Consider the following 25,209-nt stretch of genomic DNA (forward strand, 5'->3'; position numbering starts at 1 on the left):
GCACCTGCTCATAAGCCCCGACAGGGCTTGCCCCCTCTCATCCAGCCAGGAGGCGGGGGACATGGGTGCCAAGCAGTGCGGGCGGATGACGTGTGGCTGGCAGCAGCTGGATCCTTCCCCCCACTTGCTCTGTGCCCTTCCCATGGAGCTGGGCCCTCCCTGGTGCCAGGGCTATGAGTCACCAGGCCTGAGGGCAGCAAGAGGCCCCTCCTTCCCCTCAGACAAACCCAGCAGGATAAACACTATTTTAGAGGCAGAGTCCCGCTCTGTCCCCCAGGCTGGAGTGCAATGGCTCCATTATGGCTCACTGCAGCCTTGGACTCCTGGGCTCAAGTGATCCTCCTGCCTCAGCCTCCTGAGCAACTAGGTTCACAGGTGAGCTGCTGCAATCAATTTTTTTTAAGCGGCCCGTGAAGCTACTGAAATAGGCAGACAGCTGATTCTCAGCGCTGAGTGCTTCCTGTGGCTCAGTGCCGAGCACTCTGCACACACATCACGAGGAATCTCATGACCCGTGGTGCAGACTGTGTGCAGCTCCGTCCCACGGGCCTTCCTCAGATGAGGAAGCTGAGGCCCCTGAGGCTGCCCCAACACAGCCTTCAGCCAGTGGGCTTGGAGCCGTCCTTGAGGACAGCGCTTTTGCTTCTCAGACTCTGGTGCACACGAGTATCCGTGGGGCGGGGCCTCGGTTCTACGTTTCTAACAGGCTCCTGGATGACACCTGTGCTGCCAGGCGTCAGGAGCCACAGCTGGAGTAGAAGGCTCTGTCTGCACCTCTGTGCACTATGGCCAGGGAGGTCACAGGCTCTGGGGGTGGAGGTGATGGGTGCAGGCAGAGAATACCCAGGGCCCCTGGGAAGGTTCTAGGCAGGCACCTGCTGGGTACCTGTTGGGCACCTGGCTGACCCATCGACAGACCTTATTCTTCCCTCTACCTCCACCCAAACCAGCCCAGAGCCTCTGGGAGGCGTGAGGAGCTCCTGGCTGGGGGCTGGAGAGGCGCTCATTTCTTGTCTCTGCTTGCTCAACAAGACACGTGGAGTTAATTAAGACCAAAGTCCTTGCGTTCTGTGCTTGTCTGCAAAGCTTTTTAAAAGCCCACACAAGGTGACACGTTGGAGGCCTCAGGCCCCTTTAATTAGTCTTTTGTGGCCAATTTCCACTTGGTTCCATTGTGCTTGAGGCCTCTCTTCCTGTCTGAAGTTTCCTTGGCCCCAAGCAGCAGGCCCCTGTTCATCAGGGGAGCAGCTAATTAACCAGGCCTGGTGAGGGAGGAGGCTGGCGGGAGGAGGCTGGCGGGCAGGAGGCTGGCGGGCATGCTTTGCATGGCACACGGCTTTTCCTGACTGGTGGATGCCCCCCCAACCCTGGCTCTGGTTAGCAATCACTTCTGGTCCTACAGCAGGCGTCCCGGGGGGTCGCCATTTCACCTCACCCATCACTTCTCCTTCACTGGTATATGTCAAGATGCTGATTGTGTGGAGTGGGAATCAGCTTGGTACCAAAGGAGCTCTCAGAGGAAAGGGAAGGTGACCCCTGGTGTTGCCCGGGATGAGCTGACCTGCGGCCCCTGGCCTGCTCTGGCGGGGGAGTGTGAGTGTGCCTCCCCTGCCAAGGCTGCCCCACGGCTCTCCCTGCCAGCCACGTCTGGAAGCTGCCTTGCAGAACCGGGGCCTGGTAAACCCGGGCAGACCCTAAGGACCCAGGGTGAGGGGGTGGCATTGCCTGGGGTGGACAAGGTGTGTCCCTCTGAGAGGGGATATCGGAGCTGAGACACCAGTGAAATGGGGGATGGAGCCATCCACATCTATAGGAAAAAATTTCCCAAACAGACAATGCCTGGGCCAGGCCAGGAGGCAGGTGACACTTGGTGTGTCAGGGCCTGGGGGGAAGCTGGATGGAGCGGAGGAAGGTAAGGCCAGAGGGGCAGATGGGAGCTGGGCCGCAGGCTTTCCTGGGGATGGTGAGGACTGTGGATTCTTCCTAAGGATTGGGGGGCCCTAGTTGTGGGGGTCTCAGAGGTGGAACATGATTTGATTGATGTGCTAAAATGTCCACTTATGCTGCCATGGGAAGTCTATGCTGTGTGTGTCCTGTTTGAGTTTACGTGTATGTGTGCATGCATGCGTGTGTTTGCATGTGCAGTGTGGTGTATGTATCATATGTGGTGCATGTGTGTGCATGTGTGGTTGGAACCACCCTTCAGCCTGTGTGTGGTGTACTGTGGCATGTGCATGCATGTGTGATTTGTGGTGTGTGTGCATGTGTGGTGTGTGTTTTTGGTGTGTGTGATGTGTGGCATGTGTGATGTGTGGCATGTGTGTATAGGGTGGTGTGATGTGTGTGTTGTGTACATGTGTGTGGTGTGGTTCATGTATGTGTATGTGACATGGTGTGGCGTGTGTGTATAGTGTGGTGTGATGTGTGTGTTGCATACATGTGTGTGGTGTGGTGCATGTGTGTGTGTGTGTGTGACATGGTGCTGCACGTGTGTATAGTGTGGTGTGATGTGTGTGTTGTGTACATGTGTGTGATGTGTTGCATGTGTGAATGTGTGTGGCATGGTGTGGCATGTGTGTTTATGGTGTGATGTGTGTTGTGTGTGTGTGTGGTGTGGCATATGTGTATGTGTGTGTGGCATGGTGTGGCATGTGTGTGATGTGCGTGTGTGTGTGTGGCATGGTGTGGCATGTGTGTATAGTGTGGTGTGATGTGTGTGTGTTGTGTATGTGTGTGTGGCATGGTGTGGCGTGTGTGTATAGTGTGGTGTGATGTGTGTGTGTTGTGTATGTGTGTGTGGCATGGTGTGGCGTGTGTGTGTAGTGTGGTGTGATGTGTGTGTGTTGTGTATGTGTGTGTGGCATGGTGTGGCGTGTGTGTGTAGTGTGGTGTGATGTGTGTGTGTTGTGTATGTGTGTGTGGCGTGTGTGTGTAGTGTGGTGTGATGTGTGTGTGTTGTGTATGTGTGTGTGGCATGGTGTGGCATGTGTATGGTGGGGTTCAGCAGGGAGGCTGCTGCTCTGGTCCTGATGAGAGAGGAGGAGGCTCCGGGGAGGAAGTGGTGGTTGAGGTGCTGAGGAGGTTCTCTTCTGAAGACATTGTGAAGTTAGATTGGAAAATTTGTGCTCACAAGTCAGGTGTGAGGTGGACAGAAAGAGAGAGGTCAGCATTGGCACCCAGATTCCATGTCTGAGCCAATGATTGAACGGTGGCTTTGTCTCCTGAGCGGGAGAAGACTTAGGGAGGAGCAGGCTGAGATGGAAAGTTGAGTCTGTTTTCCAACATGTTCCTGGTTTGGGGTCCCTGGGAAGGGTGCTGAGGTGGAGAGCTGTAGAGAACAGAGGGGTTGCTCTCGGAGCACACTTGCAGGGGAGCACGGAAAACGTTGTTTACAGAGGGGGCTGTTGAACCATGATGTTGTACTGAGCCTCAGCCATTCCCATGGAAGTTCAGGAGCTGGGAGAGCCCTTGGCCTCATCCTGCGTGGGGTGGGGAGGGAGCTCCTGCTGTCATCCGCCAATGGAATCTGCAGAGGGTCCTCAGCAGTGCAGCAGTGGCGGCTGGGAAATGAGTGCCTTGGTCCTATGTGGGGACATTGGGGTGCGCCCCGTGCTCCCACTGGCCCACCCCCCGCTCCGGCTTAGGCCACTGCCTCCTATGCTGAGTCCACACCACCTGGGAAGGTTTGCCCCGGCATCAGGGTGATGTCTCTTCCTAGAGAAACTCACCGGACAAAGGTTAGTGAGGTGAACTTCAGCCCCTGTGATGGCCGTATCTGTCCACTGACCATCAAGACTGGTCAGGGAAGAACCAGGACATGCCTCAGTGGGTCGGCTGGGCTCCCACCTCCTCCTAGGGACCTGGACCAACCCTACCAGGTGGGCTCCCTTCCTTGCTGCTGGACCCCTGGTGGGAGCAGCCTCTTCTGGACCCAGGACATCTAGACCCACTTGGCCTAAATTCACTGGGTGGGAAGTGTACAGTCTAGTGTGATGGTCACTGGCAGTGATGAGGGCAAGGGCAGAGCCCCAGGAGGCCAACCAGGAATGGTGCCTCCTTCTCTGGTGGGAGGTATGAGATTCAGTCATTTGTCCTTTACTTTGTGGGGGATGTCCTGCCATGCCTTGGGTCACTGGGTCCAAAAAAGCTAACCTGATGCTGCCGGCCTTGAAACCTTTTGAGAGTTTCCCTCTCATCCTCCGGATAGGAGGGTGTCCTCTAGAGCAGTGATTCCCCAGGGACCACTGGCACCAGGGACCGGTTTCGTGGAGGACAGTTTTTCCATAGACTGGGGCGGGGTGGTTGGGGTGGATGTTTTGGGATGAAACTGTTCCACCTCAGATCATCAGGCATTAGATTCTCGTAAGGGGCAGTCAATCTAGATCCCGCACATGTGCAGTTCACAGTAGGGTTTGTGCTTCTGTGAGACTCTAATGCTGCTGATCTTGTAGGAGACCGAGCTCAGGCTGTCACGCTTGCTCACCTCCTGCTGTGCAGCTTGCTTCCTAACAGGCCGCAGACTGGTGCCATTCCCTGGCCCAGGGGTTGGGGACCCCTGCTCTTTACTTTTATTGTACCAGAGGCTCTGATGTACTGACACTCTTTCTTTTATTCATCTGGTCTTCCTGCTGTGATGCCGTCCATGTGGTGGGCACTGTTAGGACCTGTGGTGTGCGGCATCCTCCATTTGTTGGGTGGTGCTGCAGGAGGGCTTCCTGTCACCTGTGCCTGGGCATTATCTTGGCCGAGGGCAAGTTCCAGAAGGAACCCAGCTGTGAGCTGTTAGCAGCTGACACTGCCAGCAGCTGGGATGATAGTTGTCTTGATTTTCAAGGGGAATTTGGGGTGTGGAGGGTGTACAATCCAGCAGTGGCTGTACACATGTGAAGTCTGGGTTGCATATTTGACATTTGGGTGGTGCTGTGGTTTGAATGAGTCCCCTCTAGAATTCAGGTGTTGAAACTTAATGGCCAATGGGATGTGTTAAGAGGTAGGTCTTTAAGAGGCCATGAGGCAATGAGGGCTGCCCCTTTTGTGATTGAGGTTGAGGCCCTTATGAGAGAGCTTCATTCAGCATTCATCCCTCACTTGCCTTTCCACCTTCTGCCATATGGGGACACAGGGTTCCTCCCCTGGAGGGTGCAGCGTTCAGGGCACCATCTTGGGAGCAGAGACCAGGCCCTCTCCAGACAGTGAACCTGCTGGTGCCTTGATCTTGGACTTCCAGCCTCTTTCTGTTCTTTATAAATTATCCAGTTGGTGGCATTTTGTGACAGTCGCACAGATTCCGATGGATGGACTTAATCTGTGGATTTGAGACTTAATGTTGTTTGATGCCTGGTCAAGCGAGCCCTGTGGATAAGTCTATAGGAAAGATGAGGTGTGGAAATGGCAATGCGCAGGTCATTGTGCAAAGACAGCGCCTAGGCCATGGGACTGGGACTCAGAGACAACCCAGTGGGCAAGTGCAGCTAGGAACAGGGTCTCATGTAGCATCCTGGAAGGGGAGGAGGATCCAGTCCCAGAGTCCACAAGGAGCAGCCAAGAGGTGCACTGGGACCCCCAGGGAGCACAGAGCCGGGAACCGAGTGGAGGAAGTTGGCTGTGTAGAAGGAGTGCTCGTGCATGGAGTGCTCCCCAAAGGCTGAGGGAGGTGACAACGTTGGCTATGCATTTGCCAATTAGGGTTGGGGTGGGGTCATCTGCTGACACAAGTTCCCCCCACCCCTGTGACCCATGATGTCCTCCCAGATTGGAAGAACTGAAGGCCTGGTCCTCTGGTCTGTTTTGACCTTGGCTGTTTTGAGGGCTCCAGGAGGTAGCCCAGCTTCTGGCACAGGTGGGTGGAAGTCCTGGAGGGAGATTCTGTCCATGCCTGGAGGGTTTCCTCGCAGCCTGTGTGATAGGGGGTGAGGCAGCCATGCTTCTGAGATCTGTCATCTAGTCTGCCACCCACCCTCCTGCCCTCCTGGACCAGCTCCTACTGTAGCCTCCCCACCACCCACACCCCCTGGGATAGAATGGTTTCCTCAGGACCTCTGGGAGGTCACAGGCACCAAACCCCAGGCCAGCTGATGGCCAATCTTGGGTGGGGCCGAGACCTTCCACCGCGGAGCCTCACCTTCCTGATGAGTGTGAGCAAGGTGTGTCCAATCCCTGGTGCCATGTCTTCAGATGCATTAGTCAGGGATCTCCAGAGAAAGAGAACCAGAAGATGTTTTTGCACGGCCACACATGCACACACTTGCCCACACACATATATGGAGAGAGAAAAAGGGAGAGATGTATTATGGGGTGTGTTCCCACAATTATGGAGTCCGAGAAGTCCCATCAGCTGCTGCCTGCAGCTAGAAACCCAGGGGTGCCAGTGGTGAGGCTCCATCCACATCTGAAGGCCTGAGAACCAGGAGTGCCGCTGTCCCAGGGCAGGAGAAGACAGGTGTCCCAGCTCAAACGGGAGGCAGGTTTACCTTTCTCTGCCTTTTTGTCCTATCTGGGCCAGCCCTCAACGGATGGTTGCTGCCCACCTATGCTGGTGAGGGCAGGTCTTCTTTAATCTGTCCACCAATCCAAATGCTAATCTCTCCCGGAAACACCTCACAGACACACCCAAAAATAAGGTGTTCCAAGCTATCTGGGCATCCCTTAGCCCAGTCAAGTTGACACAGAATTAGCTATGGCATTAGAGTACCCATCATCCTGTCAGTCACAAGATATTGGGATATAAGAAATAACTCCTCCCTTTCTCCGTTATTCTGAAGACCTGAGAGCTTTCAGCAGTAGAGTGGAAGGTTTTAACTGCCTGACTCAAGATTATTTTACTCTGGGAAAAAGAGGGTCTTCCTTATGACATTCTGTTGGGTGGTCTGGAATGCATTCTCTGGTCATAAGGGATCACCAAATTATGAGGGTGGTGGCACGCAAGCACTTGGCTGGCCCTTTACAGTCTATGAGGTGCTTCTGCATATAGCACCTGGTGCATTCTTGCAGAGAATCCACTGCGTACTCTTTCCTTTTTTTCTTGCTCTGTTTCTTTTTCTGCCCCACACCTGTGACACTGAGGTTTGAAAGGATGTCCTCCTCTTTCCCAGGAGCCTTCACATTTTTCCAACCTGGTATTTTCTATCTGTGCCAACCAACTGTTTTCCATTCAACACTTTGAAATTAAAATGAGTTTGTAGGGTTGTTTAAGCCATAGACGCATCCAGTGTAAGCCGTGTTTACATGGTAACTGGTGACCACTTAATTACATAGTAATTACAGCATAGCGGCAGGAGGATCACACACTAAGTGCTGTGTCATTAGCCCTGATTACTCCTGTCTTCCTGAGTGGAGGGAGGCTGCAGGGTAATTGCTTTTGGACCTTCCAAACGTGGGTGAGACAAATCCATAGCAGCCTGTAATTATCAAGCACGTATGTGGTGTGTATCGAGTAAGCAAATGTGGGGGTTGCCATGCAGAGTGAGGAAGATCAGAGTCCCCCTGCGGAGGCTCAGCCCCCTCAGCTCACAGCCCCGAGGGCAGCTGTCTCCACCATCCACAAATTCATATGGCTCCTTTGCGTCTTCAGGTCCAAAGAAGAGTTAAAGAACACAGTACCAGGATTGAGAAGCCCACATCTGATGTAGTCATGTTTGTTGAAGCCTACTGTGCTTGTGAATAGGCTGTATCCAGCGGGGAGAGGGGGAGAGAGAGAGAGAGAGGAGAGAAAGCATAATCTGTGTCCTTGAGGAGGCCCTGGGTTCCTGGAGGAGGTTGGTACGTGAAAAAAACATTTATAATGCAATGTGAAAAGTACAATAAAAGAGGCACAAATGTAGATCTCTGAGATCTCAGAGAATGAAGAGGGACTTTGCTTAGGGGAGTCACTTAGAACTTTCTGGAGGAGGTAGCAATTGCACAGCGTCTTGAAGGATGAATAGGAGTTTGATAAGAGGAAGTAGGGGTGAGAAGGACATGCTGGGTGGAGTTTCAGCTCCTGTTTCTGGAACCCTGAGTCCTGTAGCTCTCTGTTCGGTTCTGTGAGATCTTGAATATGGTTTTCAGTGGTCGGAGGCAAAGAATTTCCTCTTGGGTCTAAGATGCTCTGAGTGTGGATTCTACCACCTGCAACTGAAATAGTCCCCATGAACACACTGAGTTCAGGGCACTGTGAGAGGGTCACAGCAACTAGAGCCTGGGTACAGAGGGGACATGTTGTGCCTGGGTATTGAGGGAGAATGTGAGGGTATCCAGACCATAGGATGACCAGGACAACTTAAAGTGGGGGTTACAGGACTGCTCAGTGCTAAAGAACATTCTGAGACATGCCAAGACATTCCCAACGTGCTGAGGGGTGAGTCCCTCACACCATCGGGCAGAGTGCACTTGGGTCCTCTTGCAGAGGCTTGGGGGCTCCAGGATACCCCCTTGATCACTGATTGAAGGACAAACCACACTGGGGACAAGGAGGCACCCAATCTTCACCCAGGGGCGGGACAGAAGGGTAGGCTTGGCGTCTCCTGGAATTGAACCTGGAGCATGGACTGCACAGCACACAGCCATGGACACTAGAAAGGAAGGTCATATAGGACTTGGGGGCCATGGGAAAAATGGGAAAGTACCCTAATGGCAATGGGAACAATTAAAAGGATTTTAAGCAGGGGAAGGGCGTATCTTTTCAGAGCTGTCTCTGGCTGATATGTAGGTTCCAAGAAGAGGACATTGGAGTGAAGGATCAGTTAGTGGGTCCCTGCAGGGTGCTGGGGTGGGGATCAGGCAGTGACTGTCCTAGCATGGTGGCAGTGAGGAGCAGAGACATAGTCTCTTCTCTTGTGGTTTTCTTCCTCCCTCCTTTCTGTCTCTGTGGTCGCTCCTTTTCTGTCTCCCTTGTGAGCTCATCTTCTTCTGGCCTGCTACCGGATGCTAGGGTTTAGCCAGGCACAGCCCTAGGTGTCTTCCTTTCTCTATCTACTGGCTCGCTCTGGGTAAGTGTATCCATGCCCCCTGCCTCCAGTGCCACCTGCATGCTTATGGCCCCACATTTATTCTTCTGCCCAGATTTCTTCTCTGAGCTTTCACTCTCTTACCTGCCCGCTCAACATCTGCCCGCTCACCTGCCTGCTCAACATCTCTTTGTGAATTTTTTAAAGGCACTTCAAGTCCTCTTCAAAGATTTCCTCCTTTAAATCATTGATACATTACTTGATGTGACCTCTACAAGGCCATGCACAATTTGGCCCTTGCCTGACTTTCTGACTTTCCAACCAAATTTCCTACCCTAGTCCTTCCTTTTCTGGGCACAGCAGCCACTTTTGTCTTCTTTCATCTCCTGGAACGTGTTCATTCTTCTCATGACCAGAGGGCATTTGCACATGCTGCTCTGTCTAGAAAGCTCTTTCCTCCTCTCTTAATTTCTTCTTAACTCTTCTTCCTCATTCAGATCTTGGCCCAGGCACCAGTTCTTAGAGGACCCTCATATGACTCCCTAGTCTGGGTCTGATTTCTTTGTTAGGTGCCTCTTACCACTGGGTTCCTTTCCTAGTTTGTAATTATACACCAGTCTGTGTGATCATTTGGTTACTATTTATCATGTTTTCTGGACCATACGCTTCAGGGGTCATATTTGTTTTTGCTAATCATAGAACCTTCATGGCTTCTCTGATGTCTGGCACATAGTAGTCACTCAAGAAATATTTGCCAGGTGAATTTGATAGGACTTGTGATGAACTGAGGGAGGTGAGATGGAGAACTGCTCATCTTCCAATCGTTCATTAGCAAATATTCATGGAGTGTCTTCTATTCATGGAGTGCCTGCTCTGTCCCAAGCCTGGTGGAATGATCCTACCACCTGGGCTTACCTTGCAGAAGGGGCTCCTTGGCTTCTGGCTGGAGCAGTCATCCCATCTGATGTGGCCTCTGACCCTTAGTCTAACTGCGATGGTCAATGCTGATTGCCACTCAAGGAGGGTTAAAGTAATGTTAATGTTCTGACTGGCCAAGAAGTGGTCCAGAAACCCAGCTTTCTGAACTTTGAAGATACATTTCTTAGGGCCACTCAAATGTGACACTGTGTAGCCCCTACTGGACCAGAACTTAGCCCTGCTAGGTCTGGGGAGAAGACTCAAAAGGGTCAGAAGAGCGTGTGCGTTCTGGGTTCTGGGCAGAGGCTTCCAGAGTATGGCAGACTCTGCATAGAACAGGCACCTCGCCTGGGAGTCACTGTGGGCCAGGCCAGCAGAGCCTATGGGCCTTTCTGTGTCTGGGTGGGATTGCAGCGAGCAGCCTTGGGCCACACAGGCCTCCATGGGGACATCTTCCAAGGGGACAGTGGTCGAGGTCCTCTGTTGGCATACCCAGAGCTTGCCCACTCCCCTGGGGCTTCCCTTGGTAGAGGGCTGGCAGTGAGGCAGCAGGTAGAGGGTTGTCTGGTTACCGCTTCCCAGTTCTCACCCATGTTCTCCTTGTAAGTGACTGGTCTGGAGTGCGCACACCTGTACGCTGGCTGAGGGCGGCGTCTCCATCCCAGCCTGGAAAGCGCTCTGGGGTTTGTGTTGGCTGTCAAGGCTGTGGGTGGCAAGGTCTGGGCCCCAGGGCTGTGGAGAGGCAGGCTGCAGCTTCTCACTCAGGGATGGCCTGGGGAGGCAGTGGCAGCCGTTTCAGGTTGGAGGATGTCCCAAGGGTGGGGGGCCTCTCTGCCTTCCCCTCAAGCACCAGTAAATGTGACAAAATCCCTCCGGGGCATCTGCCTTCCTGGAGCAAAGCGGGTTCCTGCTCTGTGGCAGCAAGGGCCTCCATCACTGAGCACCAGGGCGGCTCCAGCAGGGCCTTGGCCCTGGGAATCCTTCCGCGGAGGACCTGAAGGCAGCCCCCTACGGCCCCCTCCTGGGCAGCCAGAGTGTGCGTGGCTCACTGGGCTCTGGATTTACATAACTGGGAGCTGAGCCTCATGGGTCCTCCTTCTTGGTAGATGTAGGAAACGGCTCTGGATTTTCTGGTGATGGCCAAGAGAGAGGGCTTGAGATAGGCAGGGGCAGGTATGCTGAGGGATGCTGCAGGCCAAGAGCCTCGCCTGGCCCCCAAACCACATCAGAGCATTGACCTCCCCAGACACAGCACGGAGACTCAAGGGTGCCGTTCTTGTGTCTGTGTGGTCCCAGCAATGGACTTGGAGGGAGGAAGCAATTCACACAAAACACCACATGCCCCTCTCACTGGGCTGGAGTGGGGTGAACTGCAGTGCCCCCCACAGACTGTTCCCACTGAGATTCCCAGCATCAGAGGAGATGGAAGGAGGAATCCAGCTGAGGACTTCAAGGACCCCGTAGGGCTGAGGTGGAGAGAACGAGGTTGACGGCCCAACTTTAGCAGGGACATGGCCCAAGGTCAGCTGGGGGACAGCCCAAGGTCAGCTGGGAGGTGGTTCAAGGTCAGCAGGGACACAGCCCATGGTCAGCTGGGAGATGGTTCAAGGTCAGCAGGGACACAGCCCATGGTCAGCTGGGAGCAACAGTGACATGGGAGACGTCTAGGAGCAGAGAGTGAGGAGCCTGTGCTTTAGTCAGTGGAGCAGGAATCTGTGGTGGTTCTGGTGGGTTTTGGAGGGACTCCCTGAGGGAGGTGGCATTGGAGATAGACTGAAGTGAGGTGGGGCATGGCCCATAGAGGGACAAGGGGATGCAGAAGGAGCCATGTAGGGAACCCCTAGGCTGTGGAGTATGTAGAAGGGGCACCTGGTGAAAAGGCTGCTGGGAGGGTTGGCAGCAGTCGGGGGAACTTCTTGTTGCAGAGCTGGGGTTTGGTTTGGAAGGCAACAGGGAGCCACTGAGGGCTCTAGAGCTGCAGTGGCATGACTGCACTGTGCATTAGGAAAGTCAGTACGGAACCCGAGGACTGCACACACAACTCCTCTCTCAGCACTGCATGCCGTGCACGAGCCGGGCCGTGTCCCCGTGTGCACAGGCCTGCTTCTCGGGACTGCTGCTGATCCAGCTTAAACAGGTCTACTGAAATAGGTCACTCTCAAAAGCAAGCGGACTTAATTGTTACAAGGCAAAAATGGAAACGATGTGAATCTCTGAAGAATCATTTATTAATAATTCCTCCATTTTCAGATTGAAAAGTACTTAGATTACCTTTTGCGTCAGAGTTTAGGAAGGGGAACGCGGCATTTCCGGCACAGGGTGGCGAGAGGCTGACGGTCCACACGGGAAGTCTGTGCCTGCCCCCACCCCACCCCTGCCGCACCTCCGTGATCTTGCTTGTGACCCGTCCTCTTCCCAAGGTCAGGACGGAGGTGGGGCTGGGCTCCAGCATGCGTAGGGGGCCTGGAGGGCAGGGCCATGTGTTGTTTTGTAGACGCAGATGTGCAGTGCTGTGGAAAACGTCACAGTTTATCCAAGAGCTTCACATGCAATCACCATGTGGCCCAGCAAGCCCATGCCTAGGTAGAGACCCCGAGGAAGTGAAAACAGACTCTGTTCATGACCGTTCATAACAGCACTGTGCGCAACAGCCAGAATTCAGGAACAACCCGAATATCCATCGACGGAAATGAGTAGACACATTGTGGCTCAGCCACGCGATGGCACATGATTCCGCCACGGAAAGAATGCGGTGCTGATTCCTCCTGCAACGTGGATGAACCTTGAAGATGCTCTGGCGAGTGACGGAGCCAGTCCCCAAAGGCCACATGCTGTAGGATTCCATTTATATGAAATGTCCAGGACAGGCAAACCCAAAGAGGCAGGAAGTGGATCAGAGGCTGCTCAGGCTGAGTGGAAGGGATAATGGGGTGTAGAACTTAACAACTTTCCTTTTGGGGTGATAAAATCGTTTTGAGCTGGGTGTTGGTGGCTCACCCCCGTAATCCCAGTATTTCGAGAGGCTGAGACGGGAGGATTGCTTGAGCCCAGGAGTTTGAGACCAGCCTGGGCAACATAGCCAGACCCTATCTCTACAAAAAATAAAAAATTAGCTAGGCGTGATGGCACATGCCTGTGGTCCCAGCTACTCTGGAGGCTGAGGTGGGAGGATTGCTTGAACCCGGGAGGTCGAAGCTGACATGAGCTATGACTGTACCACTGCACTCCAGCCTTGGTGACAGAGTGAGACCCTGTCTCAAATAAATGTTTTGGTCCCTCGGATGATGCAGGTGCATGCACACCAAGCCTCCACTCCCATTCTTCCTGCCTCTAGCCCTCACCTTTGCTCCATCAACCATTTTCAAAAGTGATCCTGCACCTGCCCACGCCTGCCCACTCTGCACCTGCCACCTTAGTTACCTCCAGCCCTGTGCCCGCTCCTCCAGAGAACTGGGAGTGCCTCTGGCTTTTCTTTCCTCTGGATCCCGCTGTTTGCTTAGTAGCTAGAGTGTTGTGAAATTTATTTATTTATTTATTTTTTGAGAGTCTCGCTCTGTCACCCAGGCCGGAATGCAGTTGTGCGATCTTGGCTCACTGCAACCTCCACCTCCCAGGTTCAAGTAATTCTCCTGCCTCAGCCTCCCAAGTAGCTGGGATTACAGGTGTCTGCCAGCACACCCAGCTAATTTTTGTATTTTTAGTAGAGATGGGGTTTCACCATATTGGTCAGGCTGGTCTCGAACTCCTGACCTCAGGTGATGGGCCCGCCTGGCGGACGTATATATGTGGCTAAATGTATATAGCGTAAAGTGTCCCATTTTAACCATTTCTGAGTGTACAGTTCAGTTCTGAGTGTACAGTTCAGTTCTGAGTGTACAGCTCTGAGTATACAGTTCTGTTCTGAGTGTACAGTTCAGTTCTGAGTGTACAGCTCTGAGTATACAGTTCAGTTCTGAGTGTACAGTTCTGAGTATATAGTTCTGTTCTGAGTGTACAGTTCAGTTCTGAGTGTACAGTTCTGAGTATACAGTTCAGTTCTGAGTGTACAGCTCTGAGTATACAGTTCAGTTCTGAGTGTACAGTTCAGTTCTGAGTGTACAGTTCTGAGTATACAGTTCTGTTCTGAGTGTACAGTTTGGTTCTGATTGTACCATTCTGAGTACACAGTTCAGTTCTGAGTGTACAGTTCTGAGTATACAGTTCTGTTCTGAATGTACAGTTCAGTTCTGAGTGTACAGCTCTCAATATACAGTTCAGTTCTGAGTGTACAGTTCAGTTCTGAGTGTACAGTTCTGAGTATACAGTTCTGTTCTGAGTATACAGTTCCATTCTGAGTATACAATTCTGTTCTGAGTGTACAGTTCAGTTCTGAGTGTACAGTTCTGAGTATACAGTTCAGTTCTGAGTGTACAGCTCTGAGTATACAGTTCAGTTCTGAGTGTACAGTTCAGTTCTGAGTGTACAGTTCTGAGTATACAGTTCTGTTCTGAATGTACAGTTCAGTTCTGAGTGTACAGCTCTCAATATACAGTTCAGTTCTGAGTGTACAGTTCAGTTCTGAGTGTACAGTTCTGAGTATACAGTTCTGTTCTGAGTATACAGTTCCATTCTGAGTATACAATTCTGTTCTGAGTGTACAGTTCAGTTCCGAGTGTACAGTTCTGAGTATACAGTTCAGTTCTGAGTGTACAGTTCTGTTCTGAGTGTACAGTTCAGTTCTGAGTGTACCGTTCTGAGTATACAGTTCAGTTCTGAGTGTACAGTTCCATTCCGAGTGTACAGTTCAGTTCTGAGTGTACAGTTCTGAGTATACAGTTCCGTTCTGAGTGTACAGTTCTGTTCAGTGGCATAAGCATGTCCACACTGTTGTGAAACCATTATCGCCATCCCTCTCCAGAACCGTTCATCTTCCCAAACTGAGACTCTGTCCCAATCAAACATGAATTCTCCATACCCTGCCCCTGGCAGCCCCTCTTCTACTTTCCAACTCAATTAATCTGACCACTCCAGGGATCTCCTAGTGTGGAACGGTGCAGTGTTTGCATTTTGTGCCTGGCTTATTTCACTTAGCATGATGTCCTCAAGATCCATCCATGTTGTAACATGGGTCAGAGCTTCCTCTCGCTTTGAGACTGAACATGATTCCATCTATGGCTGGACGGCCTCTGTGGATCCATCCGTCTGTCCGGGGGTGTGGACTGCTTCCCGTCTTTGGTTCTTGTGAGCAAAGCTGCTGTGAACATAGGAGAACCCGCGTCCGCTTGGGTCGCTCTTCTCAGTTCTTTTGAGTAGCTATGCAAAAGTGTAGTGCTGGATCAAATGGTAATTCCATGTTTAATTTTTTGAGGAACTTCCTGCTGTTTTCCATAGATTTTTTTTGTAGATTCCAAATCCAATCACGTAACTCCCCAGTTCAAATGCCAAGGCCTCTGTTTGGGTCCCAGCTGGACTTTCACCCTCTCATTCCTGCTCGTGCCACTCTGGTCATCTTGTCACCCTCATTGCTGTCTCGGCCCTGAGGATGCACAGCTGGCTCTGCCTGCAGGGCTCTGAGCTCCTGCTCCTCCTGCTCCGTCTGGAGCCACGCCCTGCTGCTCTTCTCCTTCCCTGCTGCTGCACACTCTTCCCTCAGCACGGATGGTTCCCTGGCACCGTGTGTCTGCCAGTTCCCGTTCCTCTCCTGTCCTAGGGCAAATTTGCCCAGAGGGACACGACCTGCTCCTGGTTGCCTTTGCTTCGCAGGCCTGGAACTGGGCATAGATATATTCGTCGAAGAAAAGAAAGAATGACTGGGCACAGATAGCTGGAGAAATCACGTGCTATGAAGAAAAGCGTAATACGAGTAAAATTTCTTCGTAAACAGAGTGGTCATTTTGATCTATGATTACATTTTTAGAAATTGCTGTTTGAAAGACAGTTCTGTAATTGGAATCATGACTTAGGGACTCTGAGGGCCCCTTGGGAGATCTGCGTTAGACAAACAGGGTTTCTGTGGATGGGAAGGACGTTCCCTCTAATCCCAAGGCTGCAGCTCTTGGAATAGTGACTTAGGGACTCTGAGGACCCCTCAGGAGTCTGTGTTAGACAAACAGCGTTTCCCTGGGCGGGAAGGACTTCATCCCAAATCCCGATGCTGCAGGTCTGTTGAGGCTGGAGCCTGGGTGTGCTCAGGACGGGACCCTTCTGCAGAGAACCATCTTCAGCACCATCCTGGGGGATGCTCTGATGTTTTGCATATTGATTTTTGGTAGGAAGTTTTTCTGTGACTTCTCGATTTAGGGGAATCTCTTCTGAACATGAAGTTGAGGCTGGTGGGTGGTGAACGGCTTCCAATCAATTATAAATCTATTTTGAATCCATCAGATCACTACACCCCTGGGAAAATGCCTTCTCGGGACCTGCCTGACTAATCTTGTGTTTTCAACAGATTTGTCTCAGTAAAATGCACATTACAGTGATTATCTGAACTTTATCCTATTGATATAAATACTTAGTATTTGTGCCAAGTGGTAACCATGGTGAGTATATGCAACATTAAGTAAACTTGTTTCCCTGACAATCTCTGTGTCAGTAGACATATTGTTCATAGTGCTTTAAAAAATAGCGTATGGATACTACTCAGACCCCTCCACTCACGGTATGAGTCATTTTCTTAGCAACCAGAATGCAGCTGTGCCTTGCCTTCAGGTACACCGTGGAAGGAGTACTGGCCAGGCAGATGGAGAGACGCATAGTTACCACCTCTACCCATGCTACTTCCGGACGTGCCATGGGGCCCGGCCCTGCCCTCAGCATCTCCAGAGGTGGAGCTGACAGTGGGGTCCTCGTTGGACATCAGATTCCACACTGAGGTGAGCCTGCCAGAAAGCATCCAGGGCCAGAGAAGACGGCATGAAGCACACAGGCGTCAAGGCGACCTCCGACATTCCCTGGGACCTATCGTGCATCCACCCACAGACATTCAGCAGCAGAGATCTGTGATTTAAAACACTACCTCGGTGGTTCGTGAGTGTCAGGATTCATGCTAAGCAGGTGCTCTCTCCCGGACACATGGATGGTGTGTTGTCTTGTATAGTAAGAGAGGCCCCTGGGCTCTGATCAACATCAGAGGCGGGGTCTCCCTGTGGGACTCTGGGGGTGGGCGGCCAGAGGCCAAGGCCCACTTCAGGTCCCTCCTCTCAGCGGCAGCCACTGTGTCCAGAGAAACCCACAGTTCGGGACTGAGCCTTGGGAGGGTGGTGGCCTGTGCTTGAGAGCCTCCTCGGGGTAGAGTCGTGGCTGCTCCATCCGGGGACGTCTGCGGTGGTGGGATGGACAAAAATGCCGAGCATTTAACCTGCAGTTCTGCTAGAAGGTTTGATAGATGGGCTGCGGCCGCTTTAGCAGGCATGGCAGCACTAGCATTTCCTGCCCACTCAATGAATAGTCCTCGTGCTGAGCATTTTACTTATAAATAACCAAAGAATCACAGCAAGCACCAACAAGGATGCCCCACAGAAGTAATAACTAGCAAGAAAAAGTTTTGGATCAAAAAAAGTTTTTTCTAAAATGGGGGAAAAGAAGCAATAAATTGGAACCAGCCACCAGCAACCCTCATCTCAAATGCTTCTCCAGCAAGAATGGGTACTAGGCTTAATACCTTCTCGACAAAGTAATCTGTACAACAAACCCCTGTGACTCGAGTTTACCCTGTAACAAACCTGCACGTGTGCCCCTGAACTGAAATAAAGGGCGCCTCCAGGGGTCATCTCAGTCATCATCAGACGGCACACCAGCCGAAATCGACCAGGCCAGAATCCCAGTGAATGAAGCACACGATAAACTCGGACAATGGATACAGAACAAAGGGAGGAAAAATAAATGTAAATGGAGGAGCGAGATTCAGAAGCAGAACAGAGCCTGGAGAGTGAGAGAGCTAAGCTGCAAGCCACCGCAGCTCCCGCAGAAGCAGCGAAGCAGACGGCACAGAAACCACGGTGCTGTCGTGGAGGGCGATTCTGGAACTGGAAAAATAGCTAAGAGTGGAAAAGGAATCCTGAGTCGGCAGCGACTGAGGAGACAGGATGCATCCTTGGAAGGTGTTTCGCCTCGAGGAGGATCTGTAGGAGCTGAGGGCAATGCACTGGTCCCTGAGCAGTCCCCATAGCCAGCCCCCAACCGACCCATGGTGCTCCCCAGACATTCCTGGAATGAAATACCAAACACATCAGAAAGGTCTGGGGGTATCTGGTGAGACAAATAAAAGGAGAAGGTGGTAGAATGACATCTATGGGGAAAGTGGCTCCGTGTCCACTGACGATACCGTGTATACAGAGAGGCTGTGGGAAGCGTTTCTTGCAGGAATGCCCACCAGACACCCACATTCCTGAGCTGGGCACCGCTACGGAAGAGGTAATGGGCACTGGCAAGCGAATGAACCCCTACATGTAACCGAGCAGAGGCTGGTGAGGAGAGGGAGGGAGCTTGGAGAACCGCTGGCGTCGCGAAGGTGAGGTCACGCGTGCCGGGGTGGTGAGGACAGCTTCGAAGCCTTAGACTTGCTTTTTCACAAAAGGCTGGAAGAAAGACTTTTTAAAATGAGGAAGATACATCCATAAAGAGAATTAAGAAATTTTGCAGAATGCTTTGGTATTTCCGTCGGTGGAGTTACAAGCAGGATTTACTTTGTAGATTTGTGCAAAAGTGACAAGGGCACGGAGACACTGGGGGAATGATCAAGAAGGCAGAACAGGACCAGGCCTAACCATCAGTGAAGAAGCCAACACCAAGCCCTGGGTTAGGGGGAGGCAGCCCCAGAAAGGAGACGTGGTGAGGAGGGGAGGGAGGGCTCGGTGGCTGAGGCTGCAGCTTGCCGACTGGCCCTGGTGCCTGGCCTGGCCCGAAGGCCCCACCTTCTCAGCCTTCTCAGCCACTGCTGGGAAAGGTCAGGGCAGGATGGGCCTGAGTAGGTGGGGGATGGAGCTGGGACAGGGCCTTATGGGATTCATTATGCTCTGTCTGTCATTGCCTGAAATTCTCCATTGTATGAATCTGTTCTCATGTTGCTGATAAAGACATACCCAAGACTGGGTAATTAATAAAGAAAAAGAGGTTTCATGGACTCACAGTTTCACGTGGCTGGGGAGGCCTCACAATCATGGCGAAAGGCACTTCTTCCATGACGGCAGACATGAGAGAATGAGAACCAAGGGAAAGGGTGAACCCCACGTAAAACCATCAGATCTCATGAGACTTATTCACTACCATGAGAACAGTATGGGGGAAACTGACCCCATTATTCGATTATCTCCCACTGGGTCCCTTCCACAACACGTGGGAATTATGGGAGCTACAATTCAAGATGAGATTTGGGTGGGGACACAGCCACACCATATCATCTGTCATATGAAGCAAGCTGTGCGCACAAAGCAGCCAGAAGGGTCCTGGAAGACATCAGAGAGAAGCTGGCTGACAGAGAGCCAGCTGGGCTGTGGCGCCAGCAGGGGACATGGGATCCTGGCAGGGGTGGTCCCCATGGTTGGCTCCAGGATGGCATCAGGACCAGCACCACAGGGGCGAGGACTTGAGCAGCTTGCGGCATGGTCCCTGGGACTTGACCCTGAACCCCAAGGCAAGGAGTGCCTCCTCCACATCCGTTTTATTCCTTTAATAAAGGGAAAGTTGCTGCCCGCCAGTTTCCAAATGAGAGAATGCTGGAGATTTATTTTCTACAGAAAGGTGTAAAGTGAATAGGAAGTATTATTTCAGAGAACGCGCACAAGGTAATTATTTATGAATGTATTACCTACCATCTGGTTTCCCACACTGGTTCATGGGGTAATGATTTTTATAATTACCTGTGTTTAGAAATACCTTCACGCAAAGAAGTAAATATGCCTCCTACTGAGAATAGCAACAGTCTTGTCTCTTCCATAATCAGTGAGCTTTTCTTCGGCCAGAGCCTGAGATTATTTTTGGATTCTCAGGAGCAATGTGGGATAGAGAAGGCTCAGGGCTGGGGTTCAACAGCCAGGGGGATTCAAGGCCAGTTTATACACCGGGCTCCTGAAGTGTCCTCAACACCATACTTTCTGGGTACTGACCAGGGACACTATGGGGGAGACCAGGGCAGACCCCAACAGGGTGCACAGAATTTCTGCCACTCTACACCTGCGGGTCCAGTGGCCCCATAGCCCCTGGAGCCGGTTCTCGCCATGGCCGCCAGGGAGCTCCAGGCTTGAGGGCAGGCTGCCTAGTCCCCCACCACCCTCTTCCTGCCTGCTCGGAACTCCTCCCCCTATCCAGGGTGGTCTGGTCTGGAACCTCAGTTGACTGTCATCTATAGTGAAAGTCCCTAAGTGAGTGGGACTGAAATGTAGGCAGGAAAGAATGCAGATATGAGAGAAATGAAGCAAAAGCAGGTTGAATTTGAAGATCTGTTCTTTATTCTGGAATGCTGTCTTTCTTACTTCTGCTGTTAAAATGTTCTTTATAAAATGATGAGGACTTCTGATTTAAAAATGGTCATTTCCTGCCCTCCCTCAAAAACCTGTGTTGGTTTTCCAAATTAGCCCTGTGTGTGCGTGGGGTGTGGGAGGAAGCCCTGGGCCCATGATGGGACCAGGCCTGGGCCCACAGGCCCACCATGAAACCCTCAACTTCAGAGCCCCAGCAACCCACACACCCAGGGCCGTGAACAGACATGGGGGTGAGGTGGGACCCTGGAGCCAGTTCTAAGCTGCGGGGGGCCCATGGTGCATTTCATTTGAGATACTGATAGCAAAATCCAAGACAGGCCAGGATTGAGGACTTCAGAGGGAGCTCAATGACTTTGAAGGAGAGTTGACCTCTAGGGTGGAAGCCAGCAAAGGGCTGAAAGGAGGGACGGGACTGTAGAGGAGGGACAGGAGGGAAGAGCTGGGTGTGTGTACAGCCATGGCACTGGTGCCATAGCACGACAGTTGTTTGGTGAAAACTGAGTGAGGCCAGGGCGGCAGGTTCCTGCAGGTGGCCACCCTGGAGGCACTGCCAGGCCATGGGCAGGCCCTGTGGCCCAGCTGTGGGGAGCCCGTGTGGCTGGGTGGGTCCCTTGGCTTCCCTGCGTCTCCATACCTTTGTCCCATTCTTTCCTCCATGAAGTGGGGCTCGTGGCAGTGGCAGCCTCCTCAGGGAGCCCCCTGGTCATGTCTGAGTGCCTGGCTCAGGCACACACATGCATATACACGTGTCATGCCCACCCATGGGAGCAGGGGCGCACATGTGCAAAGGGACCACCACTTTGTCTGGAGCTAATTCTCTCGACTCTAAAGAAAGATGAGGATCTTCAGAGCCGAGGCATCAGGAGCAGGGCGAGCCTCAGGCCGTCGTGCCAGTGGGCACAAGGCCCATCCCCTCCTCTTTCTCTTTCTGTCCCCTTCCCATGCATATTTAGCTGCTCCAAATAAATATTATAATACATGCTACAGATGCATCATATAAATAATATAAACACATATTTCAGGTTTGAGTCTCTGACCCTGTTTGGTATTCTTCTGTGTCTCCTACAACAGGGGAAGTCATCTCCCCAGAATTTCAGGAAACGCCTTCCTGTTCTTAGCTGAAATCTATTTTCCGAGAGCAATTTGTGCATAACCCAGCCATGAGTATGGGCCTTTAGTGTGAGTTTCTCAGCTTGTCCTTTGGCCATGATGCCCAGTTATGTGCTGATTAACACGTGTTTTCTCCTGACTTGCGCTCATGCTTATGACCTGGCCTTTCTGACTGGCCGGTTTCTTCAGGGCTCCATGGTGAAATCAGCACAAGTCAGCTCCAGGGCACCCACTGGGCTGGACACAGCAGCATTAGGGCTGTAGGCAGGTAATGCCCAGCACAGGGACAACGCAGGGATATGGCACCTACCTCTGTCTTGCAACCCTGGATGGGAAATGCCAGGGCTTAGCAAGACCCGCTGAGACAGAGAAGCGGCTGGCTGGGATTCAAGCTGCCTTCCTTTGTTGGGCGAGCCTGTATTGCAGGATTACACAGAGTCAGACTCACAATGGGAGCACTTATGGAGCACTTGCTGTGTGCCAAGCAGTTTGTAAAGCGTGTTAAGCACTTCTACACCGGTTCTCCTCAGGGCAGTCATGTGGAGCAGAGGCAGTTTTTACCCAGCTCTAGAGAAGAGCCGGGTTGAGTGGCCCGCACACCATCACGGGGTGGGGAGTGCTTCCTTTCATTGCAGACTTCTCTGCCCCAAGACCCTGGGCTCTGGCAGCGTCAGTGTGCGTGGGCGTCATATTTATAAATATATAAGCACTTCTCAGCTCAATCCATGCCGCAGCTCCTCAAGCACAGCACGCTGAGCGAGTTTGCAGCCCCGCTCATTCTCTGGGGTCACAGAGGAGAGGCTTTGACTCTCAGCCCAGGGTTTCGTGGCTGCTGATTCTGATGAAAGCTCAGTGAACAGAGAGCAAATCCCATGGCTCATGAAAAAAAAAAAGCCAGTGGTTAAGTCAGTGTACACCAAATCCACAAATCTGTGTGTGTGTAAGAGCAGGCACTCGCCTTCCCCGTGCTCTTTCCCCCTTCGACTTCACTTTGAAAGTCACAGCAAAATCACCACGATCTCAGGGTTGGCTTGACCAGGGAGCTTGGGCCAGGAGGATCCACCTGCTCTCCCATTCATCTGCCTGTCCTTCCAAACCACTCACACCTCTGTCCACACATCCAGTCACCCATTGATAAAGGATTGGTCCCACAAAGCCTTTCTGAGGCCCTATTGTGTGACAGGCGTGGTCTGGTTCTGAAGATCCAGAATGCCCCAGCCTCAGCCCCTCCCCACGAGGGACTCACTGTTTCCTGCAGAAATTGGACAAATACACGAATAACCCCAATATAATGAGATAAGAACACAGATGGCTTAGAGTTAGGTTTAGGGTTAGGCATAATTAAGGAAGCAGATGGGGAAATTCAAGTTAAAATTCAGTAAAATTTTAATTAAAAGATTATGTATTTTTACCCTAAGATCTTTTAAAGATGAGCTCAAATTTCAGGTCCCTGCCTCCCCCTCTTTGTCCCCAACAAGCACTCAGCTCTGAATTCAATCTGCTGTGAGCTGTGTGCACATCCTCCGTGCTGGGATCTGTGGTCTGGCTGCCCACACCCCACTCGCACCCTGGAGAGTTTGACCCTATCACTTTGTCCCTTGTCACTGGCCCCAGCTGGACGGATACCCACACACACTTTGCTCTGAGAGGATGAGAAAACCAAAGGCAGGACGTGGAGGAGAAAGGAGAGCAGCTGGAGAGACAAGCGTGGCTTGGGCTTGCCCTGGTGCAGCAGAAGGGAGCTGTGGCCTCTGGCTCCTGGCTGGTCCATGCCTGTCTCTAGGTGCTGGGCTGCACCCCTCCCGAATGTGCTGGGGTGTCTCTCTGCCACTGTTTCTGGTGATCTGCCCCAGGCCACAGCCTGGAGCTCTCTTTGCCTGGAGGGGACTGAGCAGAGGGCTGTATACCCAGGTCCCTGAAATCCTTGGCCTTGGGATTGTCTCTGATGCTCTGAGATACACCAAACTGATGAGAGCAGAAGATGGGAGCAGGGAGAGGCCCTGTGCTGCCCTGCCTGGGGCAGTGCTGCTCCATGCCCAGCGTCCTGGGGGTGTTCCTCACACTGCCCTTTTCAAGTTTACTTGCTGTGGCTGTGGCTCTCTCTCCAGCAGGGGATGAATCTGTTTGCAGAATATTTGCTCCCCTCTGTGCCTGTCCTTGTATTTGGGCAAACTGTGCTCTTCAAAGCTCTCTTTTCCAAGTCTTCTCTGACCCTCCACCATCCAGACTCCAGTGGACTGGCCCTACTATCCTACTGGTCCATCTGTCCTCAAAAACTCTAGGATCCTAGAAAAACATGCAAAAGGACACATTGCAATCCACTCATGGATTTGATCAGTTGATCCATTGATCCATCCATCCATCCATCCACCCACCCGTCAATCTATCCGTCCATCCACTCATCCATCCATCCACTCATCTATCCATCCATCCACCCACCCATCAATCTATCCATCCATCCACTCATCCATCCATCCATCCATCCACCCATCCACCCACCCATCAATCTATCCTTCCATCCACTCATCCATCCATCCACTCATCCATCCATCCATCCATCCATCCATCCATCCATCCATCCACCCATCCACCCATCCACTCATCTATCCATCCATCCACTCATCCATTCCTCTATCCATTCATCCATTCATCAAAACTTCCTTCAGCAAAGAATGGATTTATTCCCTCAAAAAAGTAGTAGGATGGTCAACCACAAAACATCTCTCCACTTCTTTAAACAAGATGTGGGATTTTTAAAGATCAAGGACAACCATGTGAAACATTAGCTGCTTTTATTGGACATCTATCATGGGTCTCCATTATGCTGAAACTTGATCTTTTTTTCACATATTGCCCACAATTTTCTTGCAAAAGTGATGGCTTAAAAATTTTTGAGATGAGAATACTGAGTTAGATAGGTGCTGTAGGGCTTGTTCAAGGGGTGGCCCAGCTAATGAGTGGTGTGGTCAAGATAGGAACTGGGTTGTCTTTCCCCAGCTCCACCGCCTTCTGGAGAAGAAATCTCAATCAGAGCCCACCTTGAAAAATGTATTGGAGGAGGGTTAGCCAATGCTGTAAAGGTGGCATTTGCTCTTATCTTTCAGTTCATGTTAGTATTAGTGATTATGTAGTGATCTTGATGGGGGGCTGGGGTGTAGGCTGAGAATGCCCTTGACCTAAAGCTACCTCCCGGTGGGCACACAGGCTTCCAGGAAGCCCCTCAGGTGAGGTTTGCGAGATCCTCTCTTAGAGGAGACATGCCTCCATCATAGTGCAGGAGGAATCCTGTTTGGAAGTGAGTGATGGTCATTTTAACTGGGCAAGCCTTCTTATTATCTGTGTTAGTTATCTATTGCTGTGCGACACAGTTCCACATGCCCAGTGGCTTGAAGCAGCACACATTTACGGTGGTTCCTGGGGGCCAGCAATCCAGGCACAGCTTCGCTGTGTCCTCTGCCCCAGGGTCTCACAAAGCTGCCGTCAAGGTGTTGGCCCAGGCTGGGAATCTCATCTCAAAGCTCACCTGGGGAAGGATCCGCTTCCACACTTCCGTGGTCATTAGCAGAATACAGTTACTTGTCAATTGTTGGACTGGGGTCCTGTGTTTCTTGTTGGCATTTGTGATGTCAGCTTTATAACAGTGAAATTTTATATAAGTTACATGTAGTTAAGATGGTAGATATTAAATACTGTGGCAAGACCCACCACCTGAAGAACTTCCTGAAAGTGGGTGGCCAAGGACAGGTTGGAACCTTTATAGAACAGGGGGTGAGCCTGGTGATGGGGAGAGGGTTTGCGAG

At 51.8% G+C, this 25,209-nt stretch overlaps 1 long non-coding RNA gene across 1 annotated transcript in view; it reads left to right on the plus strand.

The window, feature by feature from the left end:
- Positions 1–207: 207 nt before the first annotated feature.
- The window catches only part of LOC139357271 (uncharacterized), a 66,642-nt gene continuing 41,640 nt past the window's right edge, over positions 208–25,209 (plus strand). The window contains exon 1 of the long non-coding RNA XR_011610205.1: positions 208–375. This is a non-coding gene — a long non-coding RNA (uncharacterized lncRNA). The remainder of the gene's footprint in view (positions 376–25,209) is intronic.

Source organism: Macaca nemestrina, chromosome 11, assembly GCF_043159975.1.
Source record: "Macaca nemestrina isolate mMacNem1 chromosome 11, mMacNem.hap1, whole genome shotgun sequence".
Taxonomy (NCBI): domain Eukaryota; kingdom Metazoa; phylum Chordata; class Mammalia; order Primates; family Cercopithecidae; genus Macaca; species Macaca nemestrina.